Source organism: Palaemon carinicauda, chromosome 16, assembly GCF_036898095.1.
Source record: "Palaemon carinicauda isolate YSFRI2023 chromosome 16, ASM3689809v2, whole genome shotgun sequence".
Taxonomy (NCBI): domain Eukaryota; kingdom Metazoa; phylum Arthropoda; class Malacostraca; order Decapoda; family Palaemonidae; genus Palaemon; species Palaemon carinicauda.
The window spans coordinates 132727408-132744686 of NC_090740.1; the positions used below are offsets into that span (position 1 = coordinate 132727408).

A 17279-nucleotide genomic window follows, 5' to 3' on the forward strand; every position below is an offset into this window, starting at 1 on the left:
TAGCTATAAACTCGGGAATGTAGGAGAAAGAGGGGCATCTTCAATACTCGGTATGAGTCACGCTAAAGGAGAGAGACTGAAGCTCAGTAACCTACTTGGAGAGGGGGGGAAGGTGAGCAAGAAAATGACAAATTTGGAAATAATTGGTATTTTTCCTAACTAATACAATCATGTAGCTATTTATTACGTATTATCTTTGTGCAAAGCTGGAAAGCTGGCCATTATGATTTTTAATACGAGGTGGCAACTCTACCTGACTATTATAATGGCGATGGTAAGGGGTGGCTGAGGGGTACCCAGCCATCTATATCTACTCACACCTCGGTGAACTTTTTTATTGCAGGCAAGACTTATTGGGGACAGGTGATGATGGGAAAATTTGTATAAATAGCTACAAGTTTGTATTAGTCAGGAAAAATAAAAATTATTTCCAAATCTCATTTTCTTGCTCCAGCCTCTGGCTTTGGTCATTGACCCAGGTGTTCTCTGTACTGTACAGTGTTAGACTGTAGCTAGAAGAAAAACCTTAACACCTCACTAAATGATACATATAGGGAATACTGATAGCCAGGGCATGTAGTACGGTACGGTTCGGTACGGTTCGGTACGATATTTTCCTTCGAGTTCGGTACGGTACGAAAGTACAATTTTTTTTTCCGCACTTAATCGTACCATTTCCGTACCAAATTCAGATAGGTGTCGCAAGCACCCAAGCCCGGCCCCCCGCCGCCCAACCGCCCAAGTCAACCAGGTGTGTGACCATAAAGGATTAGCAGAGGTCTTCTCACTAGGGTGTTAATTAAAGCATATCCCCCAGGAGTTTGCCCCGGCAGCCGTCAAAGCAAGGCTGAGCAGGGACCCCACCTACTTATCGGCTTATCACTCAGTCGGCTCAGGTGAGAAAACTACACTGGCCTTGACCCAGCCTTGACACACGTGACAATGCATTTATAACCCCTCCATCCATCATCATTCATCAGTCAGTACTTGGTCTGCACACTCACTACATCAGCTCAGGTCAGGACACTAACGCCGTCGTGAGGACACTGAGGCCTGCTGATTGCTGCCCGAAAGACTGCCGCTACACTCTGCTTTTGTGCTACGGAGGCAGTACTTATTAGGGAAGCTTGATCATACATAAGGTAAGACTCGAATGATGTTCTCTTCCCTATTTAAAGAATTCAAGCAAAATTATTATAGTTTTGAGAGAGAGAGAGAGAGAGAGAGAGAGAGAGAGAGAGAGAGAGAGAGAGAGAGAGAGAGAGAGAGAGAGAGAGAGATTTTTGTGTGCAAGCCATGAGAGAGAGAGAGAGAGAGAGAGAGAGAGAGAGAGAGAGAGAGAGAGAGAGAGAGAGAGAGAGAGAGAGAGAGAGAGATTTTTGTGTGCAAGCCATGAGAGAGAGAGAGAGAGAGAGAGAGAGAGAGAGAGAGAGAGAGAGAGAGAGAGAGAGAGAGAGAGACTTTTTTGTGTGCAAGCCATGAGCACATTTTTTTTGTTTTTAAATCTAATATGCTATTTTTTTGTCTTACAGATTCTCACAATGGGTCGGCACCGAGAGTTTGTTAGTGTTGAGCTCTTCTCCATTACGAAGAATTCAGGAAGTTGCCTTGTGTCTGGATGTGGTTACTCATACACACCGAAGCCAGGCGCAGAACTTCACTCAAAGCCGTTATGTGATCAACTGAAAAGACGACATGCGGAGGAATATAAGAAACTCCTGGACAATGCCAAAAACAATGCGTCTAGGAAACGGGAGAGAGAAAATATATCTAATCATTTTGTCAGTACGATTAGCGAAGATTCGTGTGCAAAAAGGAAGAAAACGGAAGTGCTTGAATACACAATGAGTAAGCAAGAGATGCAGGGACTTGTCGTTGAAGCAGTTACTGTCAACGGAGTGCCCTTGTCTGTTTTTGAAAAAACAGTCATGTCAAAGCTTATGGGTCCCATTGCAAACAAGCTTGGTGTGTCATTAAGTCAAAGAGCTGTTTGGTCTCTGACTCTTGAAGCCGCAGAAAAAAAAAAAAAAGACTTAAGTTAAGGACTGAGTTCGATATGCGCTTGGTTTGTGTGAAGTTAGATCTCTGCACCCGACGTGGGCGTCATTTCCTTGGAGTGAACGTGCAGTCTGATTTCGATGGCAACTTGAAGGTAGTGACAGCCTCCGTAAAGGAAATGACACAAAGGGCAACAGCTGAAGAGATCAAATCAGTTTTGCTAGCTTGTTTGAATAAGATTGGAATACAAGAAAAACAAATTTACTCATTAACCACAGATAACAGATCAAACGTAATCAAAGTAGGAAAACTGATGCAGAGTGATACACAGGAGAAGGAAGGAAACAGTGAAGAAATTTTGAGTGACAATGAAGAAAACGATGATGAACAAGTATTGGAAGCTGCTGAAAATAAGTTAAATGACTTAGTAAATGACATTCACTTAGCAGCTAAAAGTGTTACATCTGTAAGGTGCGCTTTACACACCATGCAACTCTGTGTGCATGATGTTCTGAAAACAGACAGTGTAAAACATATCTTATGTAGGGTGTGGAAAGTGGTGAATAAGACGCATACAAAAAATATGCGCTTAATATTCAAGAACAGCTCCATATCACTTCCAAAACTAGACTGTGAAACAAGATGGGGCTCAACGTATGATATGTTGGACAGTGTCCTTGAAAAACAGTTATTCTTGAACCAAATGGGCCTAGCTACTGAATCTCTACTTATTTTAGAGGAAGATTGGGAGAAAATAAGTGACATAACAGAAGCTCTGAAACTACTCCGTAAGGCTACGTGTGCACTACAGATGTAAAATCTCACAGCTGGAGAATTCCTTGCTCAGTGGGTTAAGTGCAAAGTTGTTTTTGGAAAGAAGCACTGCAGTCACAGCACCACTTCTCCTTCAAGCCATGGAAAAACGGCAAGATTCTCTGCTCAGGAACCCTGCTTTCCCATCTGCTGTGTATCTTGACAGAAGATATAATGTTCTCCTCACTGAAGAACAGAAGGAAATTAGTCAAATACATCTTCTTGGACTCAAGCTCCACGTATCAGTAAAAATGAGTGTATTTTCCAGTGGTAGCATTATCAACAAGAAAGTGCACTAAAAAATCTTGCTGAAGTAGCAGTTGCTCTGCCTGTTACTCAAGCGAGCGTAGAGCGCACATTCTCTGGGTTGCGCTATATTCTTAATGATTTAAGACTAGGTCTAAAAGAGGATATTGTTGACGCTGTAATGCTATTACGCTGCAACACATAAAACTGTATGAATGCCTAATACTGTATAACTGAACCTTTTCCTTTTGTAACCTTAGCAAAATAAAATTGTATCTTATCATTAGTGTATTACATAACCCCAATCTTCTGGAAGTGGTGGTAGTAGTAGTAGTAGTAGTAGTAAAAGTGCGATAAAATATTGTATTAGTACGGTACGTTATGAATTTTTAGGTACTGTACGAAATTACGGTACGGTAAAAATAGGTGGTACGAATTACCAAAAAACAAATCGAACCGTACCATACTACATGCCCTGCTGATAGCAGCCTGAGCAACCAGTGTGGTTGTGAGAGATAGCACATGTATGTCTAGGTAAGCATATTCCGAGTTTAAAAATAGGAATACAGTACTTGATTATACCCATAAATGTTTCCCAACGCCTAACTCGCGGGAAGCACTGGGGACGTGTACTAGTATAAAATCTATACTAGCATATACAAGGGAAGCGATTCTTACTTATCGTGGGGGAGGTCAGCTTGCAAACAGACCCATGGTGCTGTTCCCCAAGAGAGGGGAAGATAAAGAAAAAAGCCCCAGTCATTTGTATTCTTTCATCCCAGAGTTTACCAAGTAACCAATGCCCTACACTACACCATCTGCTAATTGTCCAACAAGGAACCTAAGGTATTATAAGCCACTAGTTGTGCAGCCACCAGGACCGATTGAAAACATATTGAGGCTACTGTGGGTCATGCTTTGCAGGTAGTGGGCGGCGAAGGTTGTCCAATGTTTCCACACTCGTTTGCAATACCAGCATCACAGAAAAGTTGCGTTTGAAAGCCAGGGACATACAGATGCCCCTGACATTATGAGCTTTGGGTTATCGAGCTGGAGGGGGGTCAGGATTCAGGACCAAGTCTGTGACTTTACGAATCCAAGCAGAGATGGTATTCTTAGTGACCTTTTAATCCTACCTGAACTGACAAAGAGGACTGCCTGACGGGGAAGAGTTCCTGCAGTGCGTTTGAGGTAATATCTCAAACTTCTCATTGGGCAAAGTAATAATTGATCTGGATCATTGGTTACAAAATGTAGACTCTTAAAGGGCCTGAATCTAGGGTCCAATACCAACGGATTTTGAGTTTTTGCAATAAATTCAGGGATGAAGCCGAGTGTCACTTCTCACCATCCCCTTGAATTGGAGATGTCATATGGAAGACCATGAAGTTCACTTATTTTCTTTGCTGAGACTAAAGAGAGTAGGAACGCCATGTTCAAAGTGAGGTTACGGGCTGTTGTAATGGTTCGTAAGGTGAGCCCTTTAAGGACCACAAGACATGAACCACGTTCCAAGAAGGAGGTCTCATCTACGACTGTGGGCAAGTGACCTCATAACTACACATGAGGAAAGCTCCAACAAAGAGGAAAGGTCTACTCCTTTCAGTCTAAAGTTTAAGCTTAAGGTTGAGCGATAGTCTTTCACCGCCAAGACCAAGAGAGTTTTTCTTCCTGAAGGTATACAAGAAATTCCACTATTGAATGGAGAGATACCCCTTCCACAACACCAACCACAGAAGACAGTCCACTTTGCCTGGTAAACCGAGGCCGAAAATTTCCGTAGGAATTCAAACACCCTTCTCGCAACTTGTTGCATAAAGCCTTTCTATGAGAAAAGATGGTGGATAGTTTCCAGGCGTGAAGCCGAAAAGACGGAGCTTTCTTGTGGAAGATGTTTACGTATGGTCATTGAGTAGATCTTGTCATGGAAGGAGTTTTATCAGAAAATCTACTTAAGAGTTTCAAAAGGTCTGAGAACCATTTTGCATGGTCCACAGAGGAGCTACAAGAGTCATCAATAGGTTGTTGAATACTCTAGTCTTGTCAAGTATCTTTTCCACCAGACAAAACGGGGAAAAAGTGTTAACGTCTTATGTTGTCCCACATTTGTTGGAATACGTCTTGCCATAGAACTTGAGGGTCCGGGACTGGAAAGCAGATCTACTGACAGGGACCCCCACAATATCATAACTTTTTTGGCTATCAGAGGATTCAAAGACCATTCGGAACCCACTATCTGATTTGCTCTGCTCAGGTTGTCAGAGAGCATGTTCCCTTTGCCTGGAATAAATCGAGCTGATACCGACACCGAATGTTCTTCTGCCCATCTTAGTATCTCCACTGCAAGATGGCATAGGGGCTGCGAAAAGGTACCTCCTCGTTTGTTTACGTAAGCCACTACCGTATTGTTGTCGCTCATCAGTACTACGTTGTGGCCAACTGTTAGAACTGTTGGAGAGTCAGGAAAGCTGCTCTCACCTCTGAAATAGCTATGGGCTCGCACCTATCAGACTCGGACTAGAGGCCTGAGACCGTGTTGTAGCAAATGGAGCCAACAACATTCTTTTGATGCATCTGTGTAGAGAAAGTACAGTATAGAGGAGGGACGAGGAGTTTTTGTTTGACAATCATTGTAGACCCACTACTCGATTTTGTCCCATGGGAACTTGCTGTCCAAAGAGCCAGAATGTTGGTTCCATATGGACTTGAGTCGCCACTGCAGAGATTGTATCCCGAGGCAACAGTTGGAAACAGACGGGTCCGGGACGTTAGACGGCCTAGAATGCATAACCACTGTCAGGCTGGTAAATCATCCTTTCTAAAGAAGGAACTTGCCACTTCCCTCAGCCTGCATACTCTGTCAACAGATAACACTTTTTGGAGATTGGTGTCTATAATCATACCCAAGTAAACCAGTCTCTGAGAGGGAGGCAGTGATGACTTCTTGAGATTTACCACGATCCCAGACCCTGACAAAACTCGAGAAGCCTGTCTCGGTGTTGAAGAAGGGTCATCAACAAGTCTGCTAGAATCAGCTAATCGTCGAGGCATCTTAAGAGATGATTGCTGTTCATGCGAGTAAAAGATAACACTAGGGTGAACACCCTCATGAAAACCCAAGATGCTGTCAAGAGGCCGAAACACAGGACCTAGAACTGGTAATGCCTGTTCTCGTGTATGAATCTTAGATACGTACAGTATATCCTCGAAGATGGATGGATTGGGGATCTGGAAGTAGGTGTCTTGGAGATGCAGTGTGCGCATGAAGCCCATTGGTCTTACTGCTTGAATGACCGTGTCTGACGTCTCCATCCTGAACAGTTTGTAGGGCAAACTTGTTCAGGGACGAGAGATCAATGACAAGTCTTCAGTCTCCAGATGCCTTTTTTACAAGAAAGAGTCTACTGTAGGAGCCTAAAAGACCCTTCGAGGAGCTCTTGGGGAGTGCCCTTCTGCCACATGGTCTGGATTTTAGCCCAGAGGGCCAGCTTGTTTATGGATCCCTTCGTATAAGATCTTGATGGAATTGGATCCCAAGACAGCGGAGGGAGAGATTGTACGAATGGGAGGCGATACCCTACAACAATAACAGCGATTGTCCAGGGATCTGTCCCGTGAAGCTGCCACCTCTGCCAGAGGTGATACAGGCATCCCCCCACCGGTAGACATGTGAGAGGATTGCTCTCCCTATCAGGAGCTGCCACCTCGGCCAAACCCTCTTCCGCTCTTCTTACCCCTCAGGTTTGAGACCTTTCTGGTCTTTAGCCGGGAAGGGACGTCTTGACGTCCTGTTGGAGAGTCCAGCTGACCTAGAAGTTGAGGGAGTTGCAGGTTGGGGTTGATTCCTGGGAGATTGAGAGGCTTTCCCATAGGGCCTGGAAGTCATAGCCCTATAGAGGAGAGAATACTTGGAGGATTTACTCCCCCTGTCAGCTGCTCTATCTACTTCCTCTGGATTGAAGAGGTAAGTACCCTCGAATCGAGTTTCGTAAGAGAGTGATTTCGGCTTTCGGAACCTGCTTATGGAATCTCCCAATCAAGGTATCCCTCCTCTTTAGAACTGCATTTGCCCACAGGTTGACTACCTAATGGGAAAGGAACTCCAGAGTGCTGGTACCTGACAAGAGGAAAGATTCCAAGGACTGCCTTTAAGATGCCTTGGATAAATCCTCGAATCTGATAATGTGGCCCAACGACCACGAAGCAGCTTGCATGGGGTACTTCACGCCATTCTCGATGCTGAGGAGCTCAGTTGCCAAAAGAGATGCAGTCAGACTAGAAAATCTCTGAATGTAAAGGCCCTTCGTAAGAGAGACTACCAATGAGTCAAGGGTTAGGGATGGAAGAGGCTCGCAAGTGACCTCATAATACTTCCTTTGTAAAAAGAAAGGAAGTGGGAGAAGTCTGACCGAAGAGCCCAACCATAAGGAACTCTAGGAACCTGCCATCTATTGAGATACTACCGCAATGGAGCTATGGGGTCTTTGACTGGCCTACATATACACAGAATAGTCTGGCCTATTCTTTACATATTCTCCTCTGTCCTCATACACCTGACAACACTGAGACTACCAAACAATTCTTCTTCACCCAAGGGGTTACTGCATTATCATTGTTCAGCGGCAACTTCCTCAAGGTAAGGGTAAAAAAGGGATTTTGACGAAGGAAAAATCCATTTCTGGGGAGAGACTTGTGGCGCCCGGTGAAAAGAGTCCTTCTTATATATCTTTTCTGATAAAACCTTCCAATTATACCAGAGAAAGATAAAAGCATGGAATGCTGAGGTTACAACCCTCGCGCGAGCACCTTTTGGGTGTCGTGTATATAGCAAAGGCGCGTGAAATCCACTATTCACAAGTTGTCTTCCATTTAGTTAATTCCTTCGTCAAAGGGATGGGCCGATACAAAGGTCCTAGCCAACCACCAGGTGCCACACCACCCACGCCACGACGCGAGCGCCATATGAACAACATCCTTCTTTTTGGACTTAGTGTGGAATTTTTTTGTGGTGCTCTCGACCTTTTTATCATTCGTGGATGTATTTTGTCATGTCCGAAGACTCTTTAGGTATGGTAAGCAGCTCTACTAGGAGGACACTCCAAAATAAAACCATTGTTCTCTAGTCTTGGGTAGTAGCATAGCCTCTGTACCATGGTCTCCACTGTCTTGAGTTGAAGTTATCTTGCTTGAGGGTACAGTATACTGGGGCACACTATTCTATCTTATTTCTCTTCCTCTTGTTTTGCTATAGTTTTTATATTTTATATGGGAGATTTTTATTTTAATATCACTTTTCATAAAATATTTTATTTTTCTTTATTTTCTTTCCTCACAGGGCTATTTTCCCTGTTGGAGCCCCTTGGCTTATAGCATTCTGCTTTTCCAAATTATGTTGTAGCTAAGCAAATAATAATAATAATAGCCTTTCTGGCCGCTGTCGATTCCTTCGACCAGGCCTAGACCGCACTGGTTCTGGGATGCCTCTGGGTGCCAAACAAGTTTTCCAGGACCATTTCCTTGTCATCCTGGGGGGAGGGGTGGAACCAGGATCCAACAGCTTATTGATCATACACACGCAAACAAGAACTTGTCAGAAAGCGTGTTGACTCTCTACGTTCGTCTTCAGAGTGGAACTTAGGACATGCTGCCCTAATAAATAGCGTAAGGTTTGTTAGTAAAGGAACAAACCGTTATTAACATAATACATGTAAAGGCTCTGAGAGATGAAACACACCGCCCACGATACCAAAGACAGAAGATGGCCTACTTGGCTTGATACACGGAAGTTGGAGCCTTCCAGTAGCATCCAAACAGCTCTTGTGCAACCTCTCGTGAGAAGCCTTTCGCCTCAGATGATGGATAACCTCCATGCATGAAGCCGTAGAAATTACATCAAACTGCGGAATACCTGTGTATGTGATTAGCACAGCTGGACAGGGAGAAGAGGCAATTCTCTGTCTCTACCAGAAGTAGAAGATCTGGGTACCATTCTACTTGGAACCCTTTCGGGATTACTATACTCTATCGGTTCTTATAAGGAGAAGGCAGGCCTTGAGCAGGGATCAGCAATGCCACATCAAATATTACCATCACTTTATATGGTGTATGAAGGTAGCATAAGTTATGCAACGCAAATATAATTAATTCATAAAATATATTTTCCAAATATTAAATGCCCTCATAATTTACTTACTTTTCACAACAAAAAAATGACAGGTTTCCTCTTAAATGTGGCTGCAAAATTTTTCAGCACAATCAAAACACTCATCTCTGAGTCTGTTGCCCTACAAAGAACATGGAATAAGGTCCTCGTTCCTGGATTGACACCAATTCCAAAAAAGCTACCAGTACTGAACCCCATATTGGGAAAGCTAGTCATTCAATCATTCTTAATGCTGGGACGGAATACAGGTATGTTCCAAACAGTATTTGTTTTCAGGCTAAAAATGATGGCATTACCACAAACAAATGAATCATACAGGGCTGTATCCTATCACTAGCTCTAAATTGATAAACCACAACTACATAAGATAGAAAGGTGGTTATTAAAAGACTGTCTTATCGAGAAAAGGGAAATTCCCAGAGATTATCTCTCGAAGGATGATCTGCTTATAATGGTAAAGCAACATACATCAGATAGCCATGCAAGTACGAAGTTGGCATTATTGAGAGTGAACACTGTAACAAAGGGTTAGGACTTCCTCCATATCATTGTCAATATAACCCAATGGAATTAATAAGGAGCCAGGTCAAACAGTATGTGGCAAAGAATCTTGGACCTCAGGCCTTCCATAAAGTAACAGCAGAAAATTGGAAAAATGCAGTTAACCATGCAGAGACTCTTCAACAGGATGACACTTCACGAGATTTAGCCATCGACAATTTTGTCGATTCGTTAATTATAAATCTAGAGTCATCTGATGAAGAGGAGATATGAATAGAACAGGTATCTAATTTATGTATTTCACTGAATCATTAATTCCTTTCTTTAATTTTCAATGCAAGTATTCACTCATTCTTTTCTTTCATCTGTAACGTGAATATTCATTAATTTCTTCTTTAATTTGTAATTTAGATATCAATTTTTTTTCTTTCAATATTAATGCAAACATTAATTCAGCTCCCAAATTAATATACTTAAAACAAAGAAATGTTACGTATTTTTATTATATACAACATGCAGAAAATAAATCTCTATATGAACATGGCATTCTTGTGTATCATTTTCAGTAAGATATTCATGACCCAAAACTGCCATCCTTTTTGTTTTTATAAATCCTAAAGACGACTATGAAACAAATTTATATTTCCATCAGGTATGACGATCATGTAACAGTATACAGTAGTATCTAATATTTTGATGATAAAAAAAGTGTCAAAACTAAAACAAAATATTCAAAGTATATTGCACATGTATATGGACTTCAACATGTGGGAATTATAAAAATCAAATAGATCACATAGCCATTAATAAAGAGAGGAGGAGGCCTCTGAGAAATGTAAGAAGCTATAGAGGTGCAGATATTGGTAGAGATCACCAGTTCCTCATTGCCAAACTGAAATTAAAACTGAAAGCAGCCAACAGATATGTAGATAAAATACAGTACCTGGGTTTGATATAACTAACCTTCTACATGATGAGCGCAGAGAAACCTTTGCAATTGAAAGTAGGAATCAATTTGCAGTCTTAGAGACTTTACGAGATGAAGAGCAGACAATTAACAAAGAATGGTGTGATATTAAGAACATTTATCATTCAGATGGTAGTGAAATTGTGGCATAAAGTTACAAGGAGAAAGCCATGGATATCAAATGATACTTGGGAAAAGGAGACAAAGAAACTGATTGTTGAAAGTTTTTGAGGAAGTAATGAAAAATGACAAAATTATAACAGGTTGTATTTTTCCTAACATGCAAACCCGAATTCTTTACTATAGGAGATATTCTAGCGTGAGCTGGAAAATAAGGCAGAAAACCTTAACAAGGTCGTTAACGACCGGGCCGGTAGTTATCCACCTGTTAGGGGTGGGGAACTGCCAGTCGGTAGCTACTGAACACCTTCAATCGGATTCTAGCTAGGACTATTTTTAGGCGGCGGTGACAGAGGGAAGATTTGTGTAAATAATTCGGGTTTGTATGTTAGGAAAAATACAAACTGTTATAAGTTTTTCATTTGTTGCTACACTAAATACAAACCCTCATTCTTTACTATAGGAGACGACTTAGTCTTGAGGTCAGGGTGGACGAGGAGTCCCTATTCCTAGGGAAGATAGTCCTCAGACTAGACTTTTGATGAAAAAATCTCCCATTAACTTTTCTTTGCAGATCCCCATAATCTTAGCACGACTGAAAGTTTGTAATTACGTGGAAACAAATGTCTCAGGATGAAGAGAGTCGGGAACATAAGACTTGGACCCTATCATACATAGGATTCCCCTGACCTTGAAAAGGGGAACCCTCGTGACTACGATTATAACTTATACCCTGTGAGAGGAGTCAGATGAGTTTCATACCTTATTTCCATTAGCAAGTCCAGCTGAAACTGGTTACAGACTAGGATACCCAAATGGGAGGAAGAAGGAAGGTGCAGAAGATAGATGGATGTCCTTCTAAAACCCAGTGTAACACAGAATCATCGACCAATGGCTACTGTTCCCTGAAAGGGCGTAAGGTAGCTACAGCACCTGTTGACCTGCCACAATAGGCCCTATAGAAAAGGTGTTTAGAGACTTTTATGTCACATCGGATAAATAGTGAGTGGTGAATGTAGATTGGCGTTTCCAGACTCCAGGTCTTAAGACTTGGGAGACTGAAAAATTCTTCTTAAATGCCAGTGAGGCAGCCACTCCCCTAACTTGAAGAGCTTTGGGTTGAGCTGCCTCTGGGTCTCCGTGAATGGCTCTCGCAATAACTTTCTTGAGCCAGAAAGAGATGGTGTTGCGAGAGATTCTCTTCTTAACCTTGTTGGTACTGAGGAAGAGATGACGGAGGCGTGGTCTGAAAGGTCTGGTGCACTTCAGGTATTTTCTTAGCGCCCTGACTAGGCACAGTAGCAATTGGTCAGTATCCAGTGTTACCCTATTGAGGCTGGAAAATCGAAATTCTCTAAACCTCTCATCGGCCGATGAAGGATTCTGAGTTTTGGCCACAAAGCCTGGCACGAAGTTGAGCGAGACTTCCCTCCATCCTCTAGAATGGGTGACTTCGTAGGATAGACCATGAAGTTCAACAACCCTTTTTGCCGAGGCCAGAGCTACTAGGAAGACTGTCTTAAGGGTTAGGAAGTAGTCAGAGGTCCTATTTAAGGGCTCATAGGGTGGTCCCTTCAAGGAACGTAAGACCAGGGACACGTCCCAAGGTGGTGGTCTAAACTCAACTGGGGGGCAAGATCTCTCAAAACCTCGAATCAACAAGGTGATATCTTCTGAGGTGGAAAGGTCAACCCCTCTCAGTCTACAGATGAGCCTTAAGGCTGAACGATAGCCTTAAATTGCCGAGACTGAGACGAGTTTCTCCTCCCTGAGGTACACCAGGAAGTCTGCCACTAATGGAAGAGAGGGATCGAGTGGAGAAGAGTCTCTCTGCAGAGTAGCCAGGTGTGAGTCTTGCTGTGAGGTGATGCAGGATCAGAGAAGGGTTGGCGTCTCTGACCTTGTAAAAACGCTTAAGCCTCGAAAATGGAAATTGCAGAAGTTTATGGGATCCTTGAGACCTCAAGGAACCCATTTCCCCCGAGACCGCCTGCAAGACCTTCCTGAGACAGCCTGCAGTGTGAATAGACCAGGGAAGTTCGATTCTGGTCTTAGGGTTAGGTGGAGGACGACATAGTCCGTCTAAAGCTGGAGCATTGGTATGTCGTAGTGACAGATGTAAATCCCCGAGGCCTGAGATATTACACATCGTTCTTAGAGCCCTCAGATAGGACTAAATCCTTTGATGTTTGTTCTTCCGAGGAATCTTCCGGTCGCGCCAATTCCTCGCGAGGGGGGCGATAGAAGGCCGAGTGTCTGGAGGTAACGGCGACGTAGAATACTCCATAGCCGTTATTCCAAGGGAAGGCTGAGCTCTGGCTAATGATGCCGCGCGCCTCATCTTGCCTGGAAGTTGATGGTCTAGGCGTAGGCGACCGAATTAACGGTACTGTCTCAGTAAGAGGTTGCATTGATCGGCGGTCTGGCTTTTTTCCTCTGTTTTCAACCGAGGAGAAGAAGGGTTGAACCCCTGCGTCTTCTTCCGAGGTTCTCATGAAGCTCATATTCCGTAACTCGTTAGAAGTACGGGAACCGGAGCTGTTCTGTCTGAAACCCGAGGGCGAGGTGAATGACCCCGTGCGGATATGTCCGGAGACTTGCGCGATCGGGAGGTTGAAGGATGGGAGCGCTCTCTCTCTGCTGACACGAAGCGACGGCGAGGAGTGCCCTTTCTCCCTTCCCTAGAGCGATCTGACCTCATCAAGTTAATATGTGAAGGAGAGGGATCGCGCTCAGAGTGCTCTCTTTCCTTCATCCCGCTCCGACCGCGATTAGATGAAAAATCGCTCCAACAGGAGCGCTTATTATGCTTAGGAGAACTCTCTCTTGACGAAGAGCGAGAACGTATCATAAAGCTCTTCTTCTTACAGCGCCTAGATGATCCCTTGCGAGAGGAAAACGATCGCGAGGCAGAACGATGACGCGAGGATGCACTCTTCTTATGTTTATGACGAGAGTGCTTATCGTCTCTCAGCGAGACATTTCGTGAAGAGATAGAAGGCGAGGAAGAGCGAGAACGATAACGTCTCTTCCTATGTCGCCTCTCTCTCCGACGAGAACGTCTGGGCGAAGGAGAGCGAGCTCTCCTTTTCCTCTTCTCTCTCTCCCTCCTAGCCTCCGAGGAGGATGAAGAGAAGGGGGAGGTATAGCGATGATCGCGCTTGCGACGTTGTGCTTTCGTAGAAGCGAAGTAGGCGCCGCGGGAGCTGAGGTTACTACATCTGCCGACACTTCAGCAGCCGCTGACTGGGTTGACGGGATGTAGGCGAGGTCCGGAACTCCCTAAGGTTCCAAAACAGAAGGGACCCGAGGTAAGACCGTGCCCGCGAGGAACTGGTTCCACACTTCCACCGAAGGAGAACAAGGAAGTCCAAGGGCTGGCCATACCGCTCGTACGTGATCTGGAATAGAAGCGGTAATACTGTAAGAGTTATTCCCGATGGTGGAAGAAATTGTCCCACTAGGAGGGGTAACGTGATCCGCCTGACCAGGGGGAATGGGGGTTAAGTCAATGGCGCCGCTCTTCCTTGACTTCCCCCCGGAGGAAGGAGGCAAGGAAGAGTCTGAAGGGAGAGATCGAGAGGCCAAAGAAGAGGCCCGAGACTCCTTACCTTTTGACGGCGAACCTGGAGATAACTAATCCTTCTTGGATTTCTTCTTCTTCCTCTTCACGAACTAAATCCCACTGAGAGGGTGACCATTCTCTTCATACTTGGCAGGGGGAGCCTTCAGAACACCAATGACCTCTGCACGAAGGGCATAGGGAATGAGGATCCACCTCCGGAGGTGACATGAATGTGCTACAAGATTTCGGGGGAATCCCGGGACACTTCCTCATAACAGAGGACATCACATCTAATAAAGAAAAGAAAAAGTTAATCAAAACCACACTAAAGAAAGGCCAGTCTGCCAGTCAAACAAAAGCAGGAGCAGCGGTGCTACCACTGCAACGGCTAGAATTCGATTGAAGGTATTCAGTAGCTACCGACCGGCAGTCCCCCACCCCTAACAGGTGGATAACTACCGGCCCGGTCGTTAACGACCTTGTTAAGGTTTTCTGCCGTATTTTCGAGCTCGCGCTAGAATATCTCCTATAGTAAAGAATGAGGGTTTGTATTTAGTGTAGGCACAATTACCAAGTAGTGCATTTTAAGTATTCCAGTATTGACAGTGAGGTCAAAAGAAAAGCCAGGAATGACTGGAAGGAATATTTAGATAGGAAAGCAGATGAGGCTGACACAGCTTTGAATTCAGGGAGTGGCTATGGTGTAAGCATTACTCATAGAATTATTAAGGAAATCTCTTTGGAAGGAATAAATGTAAATAAAATAATATACCTAAAAGAGCAGACAATTAACAAAGAATGATATGATATTAAGAACATGTACCAGTCAGTTAGTAGTGAAGTTTTGGGACAAACAGTTACAAGGAGAAAGTCATGGATATCAAATGATACTAGGGATACTATAAAACAGAGACAAAGACACAAATTGACTGTAGAAAGTTTTCGAGAAAGTAATGAAAATCATAAGGTAGAGCATGCAAAGTATTCCAACATTAATAGTGAGGTCAAATGAAAAGCCAGGAATGACGAGAGAATATTTAGACTTGAAAGCAGACGAGGCCGACAAAGCTATGAATTCAGGGAGTGGCTATGGTGTAAGAATTGCTCACAGAATTAATGAAATCTGTACGGGGACTATGTCACTGTCCCTTGCCTCTGCCATTCACGAGTGGCATTTAAAAAAATATAAGGGTGTGCATGCAAAGCAGCACGATCATTGGCACATTAGGTCTGTGTCTTCTTTCATTGCACAAAAAATTGGCTTATTGAGAAAGTCTTTTAAGATTTTCGGTGATCAATCTATTCTGAAGAAGTGTTTTAATTCTTTCATTCTACCTTGTTTTGAGTATTTTTCTCCTGTCTGGCTTCACCTGCTGATTCTCATCTTAATTTGTTGGACAGAAACTTACGGTCTATTAAATTTCTTATTCCTGATCTCGATATTAATCTTTGGCACCGTCGTTCAATTAGTTCATTATGCATGTTGCATAAGATTTTTCATAACTCTGACCATCCTTGGCATTCAGATCTCCCTGGACAATTCTATACTGTTCGTAATACTAGGCTTGCAGTTAATTCTAATAGCCAGGCCTTCTTCATCATGAGGCTCAATACTACACAGTATTCTAGAAGTTTTATTCCAGCTGTTACCAAGTTGTGGAATGATCTTCCTAATCGGGTAGTTGAATCAGTAGAACTTCAAAAGTTCAAAGTTGGAGCAAATGTTTTTATGTTGACCAGGCTGACACGAGTCTTTTTATAGTTTATATATGAAATATCTGTTTTTGACGTTGTTAATAGTTTATATATGACATATCTGTTTTTGACGTTGTTAATAGTTTATATAGGACATATCTGTTTTGACGCTGTTACTGTTTTAGAATGATTTATTAACTTGTTCTCATCATTTATTTATTTCCTTATTTCTTTTCCTCACTGGGCTATTTTTCCCTATTGGAGCCCTTGGGCTTATAGCATCTTGCTTTTCCAACTAAGGTTGGAGCTTGGCTTATAATAATAATAATAATAAAACAATGATTCAGAGTCCAAACACTGCACACTCGTATACATATGCTTGTACACGCATCAATCAGAACACAAGTCACCCTACGGGGGAAGGTCTTCTAAACTCGTAGGTGGTTGGTCAACCGGGGAAGTCTGACTAAAGCGTGGAAAATTGGCTGGCCCTTTAGTCCAGAACCAAGGATAATGTCAGGAAAATAAGACGCTGAAGTTTACTGTATTCTCCTTCCAAGAGATTAAGTCCAAAGGAATAGCACACCATTATTACCAGGAACAATTGTCCAGGAGATAAAGAAAAAAAAAAAAACCACATTTGTATAACCATAGACATCCCCACGGCAGCCAAAAAATTAATAAAAAAAAGAAATTAGCCAACCAAGATATTCCAAACAGTGGAATAAAACCTGTTCCTACTGATGGTGTAAATAGGGCATAAATAAAGTGACTGCTGAGTGTGTGTGGGGGGGGGGGGGTTCCCCCGCTCCCAACCCCAAGTTCACACCTTATAATATTTTAATTGCCGAGTCCTCCACTTTAGCTGATTTCTATCCTATGTAAAGGACTAAGGCTTGTACTAGTCATTGAAATACAAACATGAGAACTGTAAAGCCTGACTGTACTACAGTACTAAATTATCTAAAAGCCATTAATTTTAATGAATAAGCTCTTAAGTATGTATTCATAAGACAACACTTGTAAGACGAAGTAGTCTGCATGTATTGGAAAGACTTAACAGGTTATGCATTGTTGGGGAGAGGATTGTCCTAGTGAGGTGCATTATGTAGTCCTAGTCTTCGGACTTGTAGCATCTTGCTTTACAAACTAAAATTGCATCTTGGCTAGTTATAATTAATATTATTATTATTGGCATGACATAAGCACTG

General features: G+C 43.0%; 1 pseudogene; it reads left to right on the forward strand.

The window, feature by feature from the left end:
• Positions 1–1541: 1541 nt before the first annotated feature.
• On the forward strand, positions 1542–2815 carry LOC137655577 (uncharacterized; annotated as a pseudogene).
• The last annotated feature ends 14464 nt before the right edge of the window (positions 2816–17279 follow it).